This window comes from Oryctolagus cuniculus, chromosome 3 (genome assembly GCF_051225735.1).
Source record: "Oryctolagus cuniculus isolate XC-2025 breed Fujian yellow rabbit chromosome 3, ASM5122573v1, whole genome shotgun sequence".
NCBI lineage: Eukaryota > Metazoa > Chordata > Mammalia > Lagomorpha > Leporidae > Oryctolagus > Oryctolagus cuniculus.
The window spans coordinates 72,435,468-72,451,857 of record NC_142869.1 but is presented as its reverse complement, the minus strand read 5'-3'; the positions used below and the strand labels follow the sequence as shown (position 1 = coordinate 72,451,857).

At 41.2% G+C, this 16,390-nt stretch overlaps 1 protein-coding gene across 5 annotated transcripts in view; it reads left to right on the top strand.

Moving 5' to 3' along the window:
* The window catches only part of CERS6 (ceramide synthase 6), a 338,155-nt gene that overhangs the window by 149,409 nt on the left and 172,356 nt on the right, over window positions 1–16,390 (top strand). The window contains exon 1 of one of the 5 annotated variants that reach the window (XM_089328245.1): window positions 11,867–11,938. The exons of the other annotated variants lie outside the window; for them this stretch is intronic. The gene's annotated coding sequence lies outside the window, so the exon portion shown is untranslated. Of the gene's footprint in view, window positions 1–11,866; window positions 11,939–16,390 lie in introns of those variants that run through there. 5 annotated transcript variants of the gene reach the window in all.

Sequence of the window (16,390 nt, the reverse complement as noted above, 5' to 3'; positions counted from 1 at the left end):
TTGCATGCCTGTTCTGCACCAGGCATTGTCTAGTTTCTGGGGACACAGAAGTGTTCTGGGTCATATGATCTTAGATTCTCAGTTCTCCCTCTGAGACTGAAACAAGAATGTGGTTCCAGGTACTAGTTCTCCATTCCTATAGGACCCCGGAAAAGACATTTGACACATCTGATCCTTAGTTTTCCTGTTCATCAGATGAAGGAAACATAGAAACTCACAACTGAGTAGCTCACAGATGTAAGTCATGCGCTACAGAATATGGCACAAAGTAAGCTTTTGTCGTCTGGGGTTCGTATCCCTCTGCAATAGAATGCCGTATCTTTGTAATATGGTGAATTGATGGTGCTGACATCTTAATGTGGAAAGCTGAGCTATCAGGATCACATATACCCCGTTTCCTTCCATTCTCTGTTGTCTTGTATTTATTCATTCCCTACCATACCTCTCTTTTGTCCTCTGCTCACCTGTCTGCACATCCCCACACTCCCCCAGCCTCCTAGGTCCTGGCTGCTTGTACACCTTCCGATCTGCCCTCTCGACTTCCACGCAGTGAGGGCCCCAAACCATTGTGCACATGCCTGCCTCTCTCTCCCTCCCTCTCTGGACTCTGCTCTTCTTTCTGGCGCCTTTGGAAGTCCTGTCGACCTTTGTTACTATGAGCCTTCTCTGTTTGTTTGTTTGTTTGTTTGTTTCCCTCACAGGAGTCTCTCCAGCAGTTCTTCCTGAGTGCCTGTTGCCTATTTTAGCCAGTAGTGCTATTTAGAAATAGTCCCTGCTTCCTTCATGTATTTTCCTTCCAGATAGAAAGCATGTGTGTGTATGCTATGTCAGCCTATAGGAGGGAGTCTTCAAAAAGTCCACGGATAACTGCATATGGCAAAAATATAAAAAGCTATGCATGGATTTCAGATTTTTTGGCTTCAAAATGTTTTTAAAATTTATATTTGATTATTTTCCACCTACTTGGCAGAATGAGAGAGAAAGAGGAGAGAAAGAAAAGAAAGAAAAGGAAGGGAGGGAGGAAGGAAGGAAGGAAGGAAAGAAGGAAAGAAAGAAAGAAAAATCTTCTAATTCACTCACTCTTCCAGTGGCTGCAACATCCAGAGCTGGGCTAGTCCAAAGCCAGGAGCCAGGAACTCCCTCTGGGTCTCCCATGTGGATGGCAGGAACTCATGCACTTGAGTTATCATCTGTTACCTTCCAAGATGTATTAGCAGGAAGCTGGATCACAAGTGGAACAGCTGGGACTCCAACTGGAACTCGGGTCTGGGTTGCAGGTGCCCCAAGTGGCAATTTAACCCACCAGTCCACAGTGCCTGCCCTAAACCTATCTTTTAACTTCATTTTCCACGAAGTTTTTTTTTTTTTTACATATTCTTATACATTTCCTGTCTGTGAGGCTAAGAGGGATGTTGAGTGCTGTTTGAGGCATGTGGGGGTGGATGGTAACTGCTTGCCGTTGACTGTCAAATGTAGTGTGGCATCACGAATGAAAGTGACCATTGCTCTGCACTGGCATTTAATCCAGTGTCTTACTGAGACCAAAAACCCTCACTCTCAAGCCTTTCTTAGTTGCTCTTAGGGAAGATTGCCTTGCCCTGTTTTCTATGGCTCTCAGCTGGGGAGGCGTCACAGGAGAGGATGAGGAGCAGTTGTATTGACATGTAGTGCTGTAGAGCCATTCCACTTCCAACTCCTGACTGTCAGATGCTGAGTTATTTAGGGAAATATTTTCAGTCTGAACAGAAGAATTATTATTTAGACTGAGATCTGTGCCTGCACGTTCCTTTCATGTGGTTTCTGCTTGCAAGAATTGAATGTTGAGGCACTTTGGAGGATTATAGAAATCAATGAATGGAAGATAAACTTATAAATGTCATCATTGCATTCATTCATTTCTCCCTTTTCTCTTTTCTTGGTCTTGTATCTCTTTACATTGAAATATTTATAATACCAATTTTAATGGCCTGATTTGAATGATAGCATTAAAATGTTAAGTTTAAGATGTATTCTTGAGAACAGCATCTCTCATTTAACATTGTCATTATACAGCTAGATATATTGAAGCAAATGAATTGTAATAGTGAGAATTGATATCAACTTCACCTTTTCTTTATACAAACATCAAATAATATCTCCCACTGCTTGACTCATATGAACGTTGCCTTATAATTTTCAAATCAGTTATGCTGCTGTTTACTTCATTATTTAACATTCCTGGAGGAGATTAAAGACAAAGATGTTTTTCTTTTTGGCAGACTTTATTGTTTAATGTAAGTAGACTTAAGTGGACTTCATATTTTCTCACAGATGTCAGGAAAAGGTGCTCAAAATAGCAAGACTTTTAAAGTTATTGCTATGAGAGCTGCCAAAACTCAGTATTTGTTGGTAAATGTAAATGTATCTGGCCAGACTTGGATTCTGTTCATAAGCCACAAAGGGTAGAAATTCAGTGTGTTGTAAAATGTGTGGCTTTGGTTTTGGATCTCATTGAGGGCACTTAGATTGTTGCTGATCACAGGGTCATGTGAAATTGGACCTTAATATGGTAGAGACTGGATTATGTGGAGGGAGTTTATAGTCTTGGGACAGTTTTGAACTGATTTCCTGGCCTCCTTCCAGAATGCTTTGTTTAGGGAAATATAGATGAATGGCTTTGCCAGAGCACAATATGAGTGGGGAAATGTGAGGTTAAAAGAAAAGCCCATAAATCAGTCCAATGCCTTTTTTCTTTTTTTTAACTTTCATTCATTGAACTATTGTTTCAATGCCCTATCCCTCTTCTAGTGTACAAAATTTGGAGTTGAGAGAAAATGCCTTGGAGTTAGTGTAACTTTTGGATTAATAGAAAATATGAGTGAAGTAATTCTTTCTTTATAGCAAAAATGCTAAATACTCTACCTGTTCTCTTTCAAATGCAGTGCTCAGTTCACAGTGTCTTTCCTATTCTTGAACTCCAGTAGCTGAGCATGTAAGTCATTACTCTAATTTCTGACTCACTTTGACACTACTGAGAGCTTAGCTTCTACCTTTTCATCTGTCAGATTCTGTAGATGGGCCAAGGTAGGATGGCCTCACCGAAGAGACAGGTCCCCTACTTTCCCAGTGATAAAAAATATTCTGGGATCATCTTAAGTATATAAACTTTGAAGGTAAAATAGTATTACATGCATATTAATATTAATGATATGCTTATTTATAAATAATGTTTTTATTCACTTTTGTGAAATAGTTTATTCAGACTTTTGCATTTTTGACACCATGTCTTTTATATCACTGGAGCTACTTTGAAGCTGTCTAGGAGAGTGTACCAGAGCATTCTCTTTACTGCCATTAAATTGCATGGACTTGAGTGTGTCCACGGTATCCAGGTATAAAATTATTCCTATAAATTTTATCCCAGACTCTAGAGATAATTTGTCTCTGTTTCACATGTGTATATTGGGACTCTCCAAAATACAAATATTTTTCATTCTGTCTTTAAGAGAGGTCTTCAGGCCAGCGCCGCAGCTCAATAGGCTAATCCTCCACCTAGTGGCGCCAGCACACCGGGTTCTAGTCCCAGTCGGGACGCCGGATTCTGTCCCGGTTGCCCCTCTTCCAGGCCAGCTCTCTGCTGTGGCCAGGAGTGCAGTGGAGGATGGCCCAAGTACTTGGGCCCCGCACCCCATGGGAGACCAGGAGAAGCACCTGGCTCCTGGCTCCTGGCTTCATATAGGTGCGGTGCGCCAACCACAGCGCGCTGGCCGCGGTGGCCATTGGAGGGTGAACCAACGGCAAAAGGAAGACCTTTCTGTCTGTCTGTCTCTCACTGTCCACTCTGCCTGTAAAAAAAAAAAAAAGAGAGAGAGAGAGAGAGATAGAGAGAGGTCTTTAAAAGACTTGTTTACAATAACGTCTAATATAATTATGCGGCCATGACCCTAGAGATAATGACTAAGTTTTTATTAAGTTTCTTTGAATCCTTAAAATAGCTGATTTCATCAGACCTTTTTAAGGAGCCCAACTACCATTGACTAATGTTGTTTCAGATCTGAATATCTTCCTGCAAAGAATACTTCTTTGTTCAAAATAAAGTACTTGGGCCAAATATTCTGTAAATAAGAGACTGTGTAAGACTTGAATATATGGCAACCCTGTCCTTTTGGTGTGTAGGGGGTGGGGAAGAAAACAGAATCTTCAGTGTCATTGGTATGATAATCAGCCAGAGTTTTCTTACCTCCTCCCCTCACATCTATTGGCAAAGATATGATGTCTGTTGCCATACATTCATATCCATTCCTCGAAGGTAAAAATATAGTTGCAAGGAGAAAAAAAATAGTAGCAAATGGCAAAAAATTGGTTTCCTGGAATAATAGGAAATTTAAAAAGGCTAATGATTATAGCATGGTGATTGTAAACCCTTAACAGTTAATATGTGATTATCCAAGAACCTAATGCTATCTCAGAAAATAAAATAATACAGTGTTAATGGGAAAATAGATCTCATTTTCCTAACCAGCACACAATGAAACACTAATAATTTTGCTTAAAAGATTGTCTTCTTTTATTTAGAATTTTTTTGTAAAGGTGAACACATTTCATGTATTTCATATATACAGATTTTTTTTTAAGATTTATTTATTTTACTTGAAAGTCACAGTTACACAGAGAGAGGAGAGACAGAGAGAGAGAGAGAGAGCACACGCGAGCTTCCATTTGCTGGTTCACTCCCCAATCAGCCACAATGGCTGGAGCTGTGCGGATCTGAAGCCAGGAGCCAAGAGCCTCCTCTGGGTCTCCCACATGGGTGCAGGGGCCCAAGGACTTGGGCCATCTTCCCCTGCTTTCCCAGGCCATAGCAGAGAGCTGGATCAGAAGAGGAGCAGCCAGGCCTCGAGCCAGTGCCCATATGGGATCTGACACCACAGACAGCGGCTTTACCTGCTACGCCACAGTGGCAGCCCCTATATCTGTAGATTTAAGAGCACAGTGATACTTCCCACCCTACCTTCCCTCCTGCTGGTGCTCCCACCCTCTTTCCTCCTTCCTTTCTTATTTTTCTTTTAATTTTTACAATGATATACTTTCAGTTTATTTTGTAATCACAAGCTTAGCCCTCCAGCTAATGTAAAAAGATACTCATTCATTTATGCTTCTCTGTAGAGCTATCCCCTGATCCTTCTGTATCTTAATTTACATCTAAGGTGGTGTCAAGTATTGCAGTGATATGCCATAGAATGGTCAATATAAAATCTGACCATTTTCTTTGGAAAATCTGGGAAGAGGAGGCATATACAAGGGAAGAATACCACTGGACATGGTCATAGGCAATTCATCTCCTTTGAGACACTTTTGTGCCTCTCTGATGAGAGAAACACCTGTCAGAAGAGGCTGAGAATGGGAGGTGGGTAAGTTTTAATAAAAGCACTTGACTTTTTTGTAGCCCTGTAATTTCAGGGAACATTTGTGGGCAACATTTAATTCCATCTGCACAACAATTCTGACATGTAGACCAAGGAAGTAGAGGCAGTCTCTCCCCCTTCTCTCTCCCTTCTTCTTTCCTTTATCCTGTCTTCTCTTTAATACGTAGGGAAGCTGGGGTCTGAGAAGCTAAGCTAATTGACTTATGTCACCTTGTGGGAGAGGGGAAAACAGAACCAGGTTGTTTCTCTGGGTAGAGGAACCATACATGTGTAGTTGTGGCAGGTGTGTACGTGCCTGCGTTTCCTATCCATTCAAATCCTGTTTCTCAGCCATGTTCCTTCCAGGGACATTTAAAACATACTCAGGGATGTGTTTCAGAGGTGATCATCCTAGAAATGCTTCCCTGGAGTAGTTTTCTTTTTGAAGAAGACCTGTAAATTCTTAGCCTTGCAATATTCCCCTCTCAGCGTTTTTACTCTTGCCAAAAATGAGAATGCAGGCATGCTTAAGAACAAAGAAAATATCAGTATACTTTAAAATGGGCATTGTCCGAGTAAATCCAGCTGTGAGCTGCTGGGATTTATTACCTTGTCCTGAAAGACTTCTGAATTTAAATAGGTGAGTAGCTGCCACTCCCCAACCCCACCCCAAATCTCTGTATGTCAGAAAACACTGTCCTGAAGAGAGAATTTCAGGAAGGAGATAACGTGTGACATTCATTTGAGATCTGTGCAACGTTTGCTTGAGACCTTTATATAGGTTCATGTATTCTTGAGTCTTTACATATAAGCACTTGAGGGCCCTATGGACTCTCCTCGCCCATTAAGTACTCATTTTAGTAAGAACACTGTCTTGAGCTTCACAAGGGTGACCTGGCTGACAGGTAAATTTAATTAAATGTCACAAATACTTACTGAATTCCAAACATGAGCAGAACATGGAACTAGTGATGTGGAGATGAGTTCTTATTTGACACCGTGGCAGCAGGCATAAGAAATCAACAAAAATGACTTAGGGGCAAATGAGAATGAAAATTTAAAAAAAGAAATGTACACTAAGCCCTTTAAGGGTTCAAAGGAGGGAGTGTGCATGTCTGGGTGAGAAAATCAGAATAAGCTGCTCCATTTGAGATGGGCTCTGGAGGCAGTGTGGTATTTTAAAACTAATAGAGTACCTAAAATGTAATGGAGTGAAATGGACATTTTGACATTTGATGATTGTTTACAGCCCTTGTCTCTACTGTTGAGGAACAGTGTATTTTTCCTTCATACTCTCTGTTGAACTCTTTAATTAGTGTAGGGTTAATCTTATGTGTATAAAGTAAATGAAAATAGATGTAAAAATTAAGAGTGGAAATAGGAGAGGAGGGAGGGAGAAGGGTTAGAGCATGGGCAGGAGAGAGGGCAGGGTAAGGAGTATCACTATGTTCCTAAATCTGTATATATGAAATACATGAAATTTGTATGCCTTAAATAAAAATTTTAAAAAAGGAAAAAAATAAATCTCTAATAATAACAAAAAAAATGGTAAATGTGTGCATTAAAGGTGTTTCAATGGAAGAAACAGCAGGAGCAAGTGCAGGGAAACAGGGAAGTGTAGGATGTGTTGGAAAAGGAGTGAGTTCAGAATGGCGGGAAGAGATAGAGTAGATTAGATGAATGTGGCACTTTTCAAAGAGTGTGAACGTAACATATATTAACGTTCATCTAATGGTATATCAATATATTATGAATTTCTGTGTTCTTGGGGAACTGGGGAGAAAAATCCCTTTCCCATAAAGGAGTTTTAAGGGGAGGAAAGATGGAGCTAACTGGAAAGTTGCTTTCACTATATCAGTTCAATTTGACAAACAGATAAGTCAGTATTGTACTTTGACCTCTCTCCTTGTATCCAGAGCCTTCTTGTTGTCAAGGATCCAGCATGCAGGAGGGACACTAAAAATCTCTGCACAGATCTGGCCCTCTTTCCCTCCAGTCAACCCTTTGCATCTTCAAAAATAAATGTCCAGCTTCCTTAGAAGTTAATTTAGTGGGAGCTTTAGTATTTCATAGCACTTAAATGTGTGATTTGATACATGGATGTTTGCATTTTTCAATAATTTTTTAATCAAGGCATTTTGTCTGTAGTAGTAGAAATTTCAGAGACTAGTAACTTACTGGTGGGGATTTGGGATTGGAATTGGCTTTGAGGTCAGATCAACCTGGGATAAAATCTGACTTCTTTCCTATGACCACAAGACTCATTTGACTGATGATATAGTTTAGGTGATGCACTGGTGTCTACCTCTTGGGTTGTTACAGCATTTGTACCTTGTGCTTGGAAGTCTTTTTTTTTAAGATTTATTTATTTTATTTGAAAGAGTTACAGAGAGGCAGAAAGAGAGAGGGGGAGGGAGGGAGAGAGATCTTCTGTCCTCTGGTTCACTCTCCAGATGGCCACAATGGCCAGAGCTACGCTGATCCGAAGTCAGGAGTCAGGAGCTTCTTCTGGATCTCGCGTGTGGGTGCAGGGGGCAAGGACTTGGGCCATCTTACTTGGAAGTCTTCATATAATACACCCCAGTTTGCTGTCCCCTTCTCCTTTCCCATCTCACCATAAACATCATAGATGACAGAGGCATCTGCTTAGTCATAGGTAACTTTACCCAACTTCTCATTCTGCACTTAGAAAATGGGCACACTTCTCTTGAAACAAGAGAAAAGCCTTCAAAATCTGTTGTTGCTGCACGTCCTTTTCATATATCCCCTCGGCTCTGAAGCACCTCTGCTGTTCATCCACTTGGCATCCCTCACTCTGAAACCCCAATGGTATTTTGATGGGGTGTATCTCATGTGTTTTTACGAGTTGTCATTTGTGTATTTTTTCCATCACTCTTCTTGACTGGAGTCTCTAGACAGTTCAGTCCTTAAAAAGCGTCTTTTTGTTTCTTGTGATATCCAACACGAGGTCCTGGTAAAGTGATCTGATGCCTTTGTAATGCTCTTTTATAAAGATATTCATGTCCTGTACCTACTTTTCAAAGTTCACCACCACCCCATTTCTGTTTACCAGTCTATTACAACATATCTTCAGTGAGAATCATCACACCCCAACAGTCCTCCTGAGTTGATTTCCATTACCTTCCAGAGCCAATGCAGGAATAATTCCATGAGATCTGCAGCTCCTCTATCAATTTCCTCACAACCCCCACCACCCAGCATTTATTACACTTCAGCCCACACCCTATGATTCAACCCGGCAAATTGGCTAAATGTACTCCCCTTCACAAAGGTGGGTAAAAATATCCCTTGTCAGCTGACAGAACAGGTGGCTTTCTTTTGCCACCTAGAATTCCGTAAAAAATGTTGGCAGAGTCTCCCACATAAGGTCATGGCCTAATCTGCGGAACAGTTTTGAACCCAGCCGCATTGCATTTGTGACTCTGAGTACAACAGATCTCTTTCTTCCCTTGACGTTAACTCGTGCTTTAAATTAAGGGTGATTTGTGCTTATTGAGGTATTGCGTGCTTGTCTGTTGGTTGCTTCTGGGCCTTGTGCTTCCTGAAGATGAAGACCAATGGTGAATTCTGATTAAATCATGTCCTAGCACCAACAATCCCATAGTCCAGCTGTCTCATTTTATTAAGGAGCAACATTGAAGCTTATCAATTACCTACCAATTTCATGGCCTTATTTTGGTACCTTTAAAAATACATTTGGTTCACAGGTCTAATAAGATGCAAGTTTGCACTTGAAAATACGGAGACAGAACATTTTGAAATGACTTTCAGGGAAGCAAGGTTCAGTGGTTAAGTAAAGTTTACAGCTTTCCTAAAATGCAAAGTCATAAATACCTTAAATGCAATGCCAAGTCAGTGATGTTGATTAGTAGAGGATTCTGGGAGGCAGTCACTATGCTAAATATATGTTTTAGTAGTAATAGTGAGGACATAGTAGATGGGGGTTGCAAATAGCAACAGTATTAATATTGTACAATATAAGCATTAGATAATTCATAATTTTCTTTAAAAATAACTGGGAATTTTACAGTCTTTTTCAGATCAAGTGACATTTCAAAAATCAGCTTGGGGGCAGACATTTAACAGTGATTAAGATGGCCACTTGGGTTACTGCATCCTATGTTGAATGCCTGGGTTCAAATCCCACCTCGATTTCCTATCCAGCTTCCTGCAAGTGACAGCTCAAGTACATTGGTTCCTGCCATACTCATGGTAGACCTGGATTGAGTTCCAAGCTTTGGCCTGGCCCATCCCTGGCTGTTGCAGGCATTTAGGGAGTGAATCAGTAGATTAAAGATCTCTGTTCCTCTGTCTTTGTGTCTTTCTGCCTTTCAAATAAAGATGAAAAAAATAATAAATTTCAAAAAGTCAGTTTAACAGGAACTGGCAGTTTAGTACAGCAGGTTGAGCTGCTACCTGTGACATTGCCACTCCATGTCAGAGTGCCAGTTTGAGTTCTGGCTGTTCCACTTCCAGTCCAGCTCCCTTCTACTGCTCCTGGGAAAGCAGTGGGAGATGGTTCAAGTTCTTGGGCTCCTGTCACCCATGTGGGAGACCTACATGGAGTTCCAAGCTCCTGGCTTTGGTCTGGCCCAGCTCCAGCTATTGTACCTATTTGGGAGTGAATCAGAGAATATAAAATGCCTCCCCTCACCCATCTCTCCCTCCCCCCTTGCTCTGCCTTTCAAATAGATACATTTCAAAAAAAAGGCAGTTTAACAGAAATTAAGGATCATAGAATTATTTAAAATATATATTCTTGAGTGCAAATAAGAGAGAAGATATATTTATTATCTGCCTATTATAAGACTTTATTCTGTAGAATCCCAGTGTCTTCACTAAATACATGGACCAGAATGATGTTGGCCCATTGCTAGAAACAACAGCTTTGGTTTAATACAAGTCTTTATGGCTTTAATAAATAAGAAAAGTCACTGAAATCACCTATGTGGATTTTTATGTGGTCAAATAACATCGTTAAGCATTCAGAATTATGCAGTACTAGTGTTTGGAGAACAAGGAACAGAAGAGTAGTGTCTCTACATGCAGTGTGGTCAGTGGATACAGATTACCTTGAATTAATTAATCTCGAGTTGACATCAAGGATGCAGAACATATGATCTAGGGAAATGCAGAGTTGTGGTTATTTGTGAATGCACAGAGGAATGAAGTGTGATGTTAGACCTTGATAATCACCTTTGAGACTTGGATAGTATTTTACTCCCAGCCCTGGCCTCTCTCTTCTCAGCAGGTCATCATTCAAAAAGCATTTCCTAATGCCATAATTTCAGGGGAATTCTTTTGGACACCCAGCAGCCTCCAAATCAGCATGAAACTGGTTGCAGCTGATTTATTCCATGAATTTCCATTTTGTGAAATTATCTACCTCTCTCTACTTTAAAAGGGGCTGGGACATCCTCACATACTTCCGCTTGAGCATTCCCCTGTAGTGAGCTAGTGACAATGATCCTCCATTGTTTCAAAGGAGAAACAGAAGGAGAGAGTTCCGGACTCCTTCATTATTATTATTATTATTATTTGACAGGCAGAGTGGACAGTGAGAGAGAGAGACAGAGAGAAAGGTCTTCCTTTTGCCGTTGGTTCACCCTCCAAATGGAACCAGGAGCCAGATGCCTCTCCTGGTCTCCCATGGGGTGCAGGGCCCAAGAACCTGGGCCATCCTCCACTGCACTCCCGGGCCACAGCAGAGAGCTGGCCTGGAAGAGGGGCAACCAGGACAGAATCCGGCGCCCCGACTGGGACTAGAACCCGCTGTGCCGGCGCTGCAGGCGGAGGATTAGCCTAGTGAGCCACGGCACCGGCTCACTCCTTCATTATTCACCTGCTGCTCCTTGGATTTGTGCTTTGAATGTCCAGATGTTTTGCTACAATTCTACCATTTTGAGAAAAGAGAAGTGGAATGTACTGCAAGGGTTGGTTGAGAGTGGGGACAGTTCAGGCACTCCCCCCGTAATTCTCTTTTCATTGACCCTCATGAATCACCTTAGGTGAATGACTTAGATGGATACCTGTGTTGAGTGGGTAAATCAGGAATTAGAAAGAGCTGCTAGGTAACGCCAAGAATACTTGTAACTTTTATGAAAAATATGTATGAGAAATGATTATCAGTGTGCATGTATGTAGATGAGCATCTAAGCATTGATTCTAAAATTGAAAATAACCGAAGAATGATTTAGTAAATAAAACCTTGATACTACAGGGGGTTTTACTGTTTGTGCAAGTGGCAGCATTCACAGAAGCCCTTTTATATCTGACCTGGCAGAACCATGACCTTTGGAAACTGCCCGCCTGTGCCTTGGATCACAGGTGCAGCTCCATGTCAGGAAAGGCCCCGCTCTCACAGCTGCCCATGGGAGTCCTGATTGTAATTATAGCTGCCATGCTGCAATGTCTTTAAAAGGAAAGCTGGGCTGCAGTTGTTGATCTGCTGCTCAAAGGACCACAGGTGTTAAGGGGTGGAAGAGTAGAAGCCCAGAATGAGGCCAGGTGATTAAGAAACGGAGTGTAGGCAGGTGAGCCTTGCTTATGGGCTGGGGAGGTTCTCTTTTATCCATGATCTATATCCAAGTCTGTTCTGTAGATCTTTTTTTTTTTTTTTTTGGCAGGCAGAGTGGACAGTGAGAGAGAGAGACAGAGAGAAAGGTCTTCCTTTGCCGTTGGTTCACCCTCCAATGGCCGCCACGGCCGGCGCACCGTGCTGATCCGAAGGCAGGAGCCAGGTGCTTTTCCTGGTCTCCCATGGGGTGCAGGGCCCAAGTACTTGGGCCATCTTCCACTGCACTCCCGGGCCACAGCAAAGAGCTGGCCTGGAAGAGGGGCAACCGGAACAGAATCTGGCGCCCCAACCGGGACTAGAACCCCGTGTGCCGGTGCTGCAATGCAGAGGATTAGCCTATTGAGCCACCGGTGCTGGCTTCTGTAGATCTTAATCTCAGTATTTTATTGTCCTGGAGCTTCAGATCAGCAAACAACCCTTTGTAGTTTAGTAGTGCAGTGGCATTATGGAGAGTTATTATTCGATATGGTTTGATAGGAAAAATGAAAAAAACACTTGTTAGAATTTAAAAAAAAACTGTTTAAAACATCATTCTCAGTCTGCTGGAGAAGACAAGCATAAAGATCTACATTTTTACACTCCTTGGAGCCACTCTTAATTAAGATACACTTGATTTTAGTCCTTTTCTCTTAAGGGACAATTTCTTCTGTACATTTTTGCTGTTTGAGTGGTTATGTCTTTCCTTTCAAAAACATAACTTTGCAAATGTGTGTCCATATTGCCAAAGAACGGTATGCTTGAAAAGATTACTAGTGTATGTGTGTGTATGTGTATTTGTGTGTGTGTGTGAGAGAGAGAGAAATACAACTGAGTTGTATGTATATGTTCTATGAAATCAAGTTATTGTTGTGTTTGGGATGTGTCTAGGTCAGGAGTGGGTAAACTGTAGCCTGTTGCCATTTTTTATGCAACCTGTGCAATGAGAATGATTTGTATATTTTAAACGGTTATATTTTAAACAGTTATATAAGCACTTACATAAAATCCTTGAGTTTGCCTCTTGGCCCACAGATTCTGAAATATTTACTATCTGTACTTTCTGAATAAGTTTGCCAATCCTTGGTCTAGGAAATAGCTTGCTTGGTCATGTAGAAAATGCAGGTTTAATTTCCTTTTGTATAAAGGATTTATTTATTTGAAAGAGTTTACAGAGGGCGTGGGGGTGGTCTTCCATCTACTGGTTCACTCCCCAAATTGGTGCAACAGCCAGGGATGAACCAGACTGAAACCAGGAACCTGGAATTCCACCTGGGTCTCCCATACGGATAGGGTAGCAGGGTTCCAAGCACTTGAGCCATCCTCTGCTGCTTTTCCAGGCACTTTAGTGGGGAGCTGGATCAGAAGTGGAACAGCTGGGATTCAAACCAGTGTTCAGATAGGTTGCTGGTGTCACAGGTGGCCACTTAACTCACTGTGCCACCACACCGGCCACCATGTTTAATTTTCTAAGAAATTGTCACACTGTTTCCAAAGTTTGGAAATGCCTGCACCATTTCATAATCCCACCTGAAGTGTATTCAGATCCCAGTTTGTCTACATCTTCAGGAAGATTGTTACTGTTTTTGTGACTATGACTAGTCTAGTGGGTGTAAAGTGATACCCATTGTAGATTTACATTTTGTTTCCCTGATGAATAATGATTTCCACTATCATTGCATGTGGTCCTTTGCCATTTATATATTTTTCTTTGGTGAAATGTCTGTTTAGATCTTTTTCTTATTCAAAATTTTGAGTTGAAAGAGTTAGTTCTTTATGTATTCTGGGTACAAATCCTTTATCATATTTATGACTTGCAAACATTTTCTCCCAGTCTGTAGCTTGCCTTTTCTTTTCCTTTTTTTTTTTTTTTTGAATTTTTTATATGACAATATGACAGGTAGAGTTACAGACAGTGAGGGAGAGAGACAGAAAGAAAGGTCTTCCTTCCGTTGGTTCACCCCCCAAATGGCCGCCACGGCCAGCGCGCTGCGCTGATCCGAAGCCAGGAGCCAGGTGCTTCCTCCTGGTTTTCCATGTGGGTGCAGGGCCCAAGCACTTGGGCCATTTCTCCACTACCCTCCCAGGCCATAGCAGAGAGCTGAACTGGAAGAGGAACAACCAGGACCAGAACCCAGTGCCCATGTGGGATGCCGGCACCACAGGCGTAGGATTAACCAAGTGAGCCACGGCGCCAGCCCCCCCTTTTATTTTCTTAATGGTGTCTTTTGAAGGGCAATGTAAGAATTGATGCATTTAAACATGGAATATTTTTCAATATTTTCCTAATTTTAATTATTATGTTCACAAACTGAGGTCTGTAGAAACTTGTGGCACTCCTCCAATGAGTCAGTGGTAGGGTTGGTGGTGACGTCACCTCTTTGGATGGTTTTCATACTCGGGAGTGGAACAGGGAGCTCCATAATCTTATTGATGGCACCATGTCCTCCTCGTGTTGGGCACCACCAATGTGCTGCCCATTTCCCTTGCCTCTGTATTACTGCTGTAGACTGGAGGATACAGACTTAGTTCATTGGAACTTTCTCTTAGATGTATGTTCTGTCTAGGTCTTCCCTGACTCTATCCTGCTACTGCCTTACCCCAGCTCATCCAGGAAAGGGGCACCTTCTCTATCTTCACAAGATTTCCAGATCTGACTTGAAAGACTTGAGTTCTCTAGGCATTTTTTTAGTGACAGCAGGACAGGATGACTTTGAGATAGAGGTTACTCTCTGGATGGTGCCCCAAGCTCAGACTGCAGGCAAAGAATGTGAGTGATTGCTTTGTGTAGATAAGGCCTCCTTTGCCTTGCAGCTGTAGTCCATCAGGAATGGCCCTGTAGACTTTCAGCCCCTTGAGGGAAGTACCATGACTTATTCCTATTTATATTCCCAGCACCTGGTAATATGTCTTGGTATTTAGTAAATCCTCAATGTACCTTCCTTAGTGAATGGCCATCTGGTTGTCAGAATAATTACAAATAGGATTTATTTTATTTGAATCCTCCGTATTTATTGCATAGACATTTTCTGAGAACTGAGTAAGATTTTGTAGGGTCATGAGAAAAGGATGTGTTTTTACCCATGACAACCCCCTGCCTCATATTCTCATTCTGTTCATCTCTACATCTTAAGTTGTTGATTTATCCACGCATCATGTCTTCTGCTTATAACAGCATATTGCCATGGAAATTCACTGCTGTACTTTTTCACTTCTCAGACCTACTAAATTTTACTCTGAACATTTTTGAAGCCACTTGTACAATGTACAGATTTAGTGCAGTGGCAATCTCAAATGGTTTGTAACATTAAATATTAAATAACTTTAAAACTGTGAACAAGGGAAATATAAGTCAGCCAAATCCTGACATGTAAATTTAATAAAAATGCAACAACAGAGTCTCTCGTTTTCATGACCTACTGCTTATTGGCTGTGGAAGAATGAAGGCCTCCTTTATACTTATATAGCCTTCAAATCTAATATGAAAGGCCAATCATAGAGTCATATTCTAGTTGATAGTCTGTTTAGCCATTGATACTGCCACATACAGTTAATCATAAAACTTAATTCAGAAATCATTTATTGGGTACATGTTATATATCAGTTATATAAAAATAGTTGTAAGTTGTTGAACACTTGACGTGTTTCCAGATACTCTAGCTATTTTACAAGTATTGCCTTATTTTATTCTCACTTTAACCTTTAGAAGTAGATGTTATCTTCATTTTGCAGATGGGAAGATAAAGCCAGAGGTACTGCCCAAGGTCATATACTGTGTAAATGCTGTGGTTACAATATTCCAGCTCAGGCTGTGTGAACCATCTTCCCAAGAACTAGTCCTGGGTAGACGCTTTAAGACACAGATCTTTCACTAGGAGCTGAAAAACACATTTGGTTGTTGATCCTTGAAGGGATAATAAGTATAACATATGTTCTCTTAATGTTAGAAGAATATCTTATGGGGAAACACACTTCTGCCTTGGCAAAAGAAACTAAAGAAAACTTCAGAATGATCTTAAAAAGTTGAGTTGTATGAAAAAGAAAACTCAGGGTTTCGCTAAGGTTTATTTTGTTATTGTTGTTGTTGTTTTTTAAAGGCATCAACATGTGATGGAACAGGAATGAAATTCACCTAGTCACACTAAAGAGAAAGTCCTAGGCTAGGCTATAGAACAGTTAACTTTACCCAAGTAAGGAAATGATAGGGACACAGATATGTAATATAAGCTGGTCATTGTAGAGGACATTCTGAGATGTGGCTTGGCTGAGAATATTAGAACCCTGAGGCATTAGGAATGTTGGCATCTGAACTGGTAAGGCTTTCTCTTTGCTGACACTGTCTTAGGCCACCCATCTGAGTAATACTTCCTAAGATCAGCAACTCTCTTTCCACATTTTGCATGCTTGAGATTTGTATAGGAAGAGAAACCTT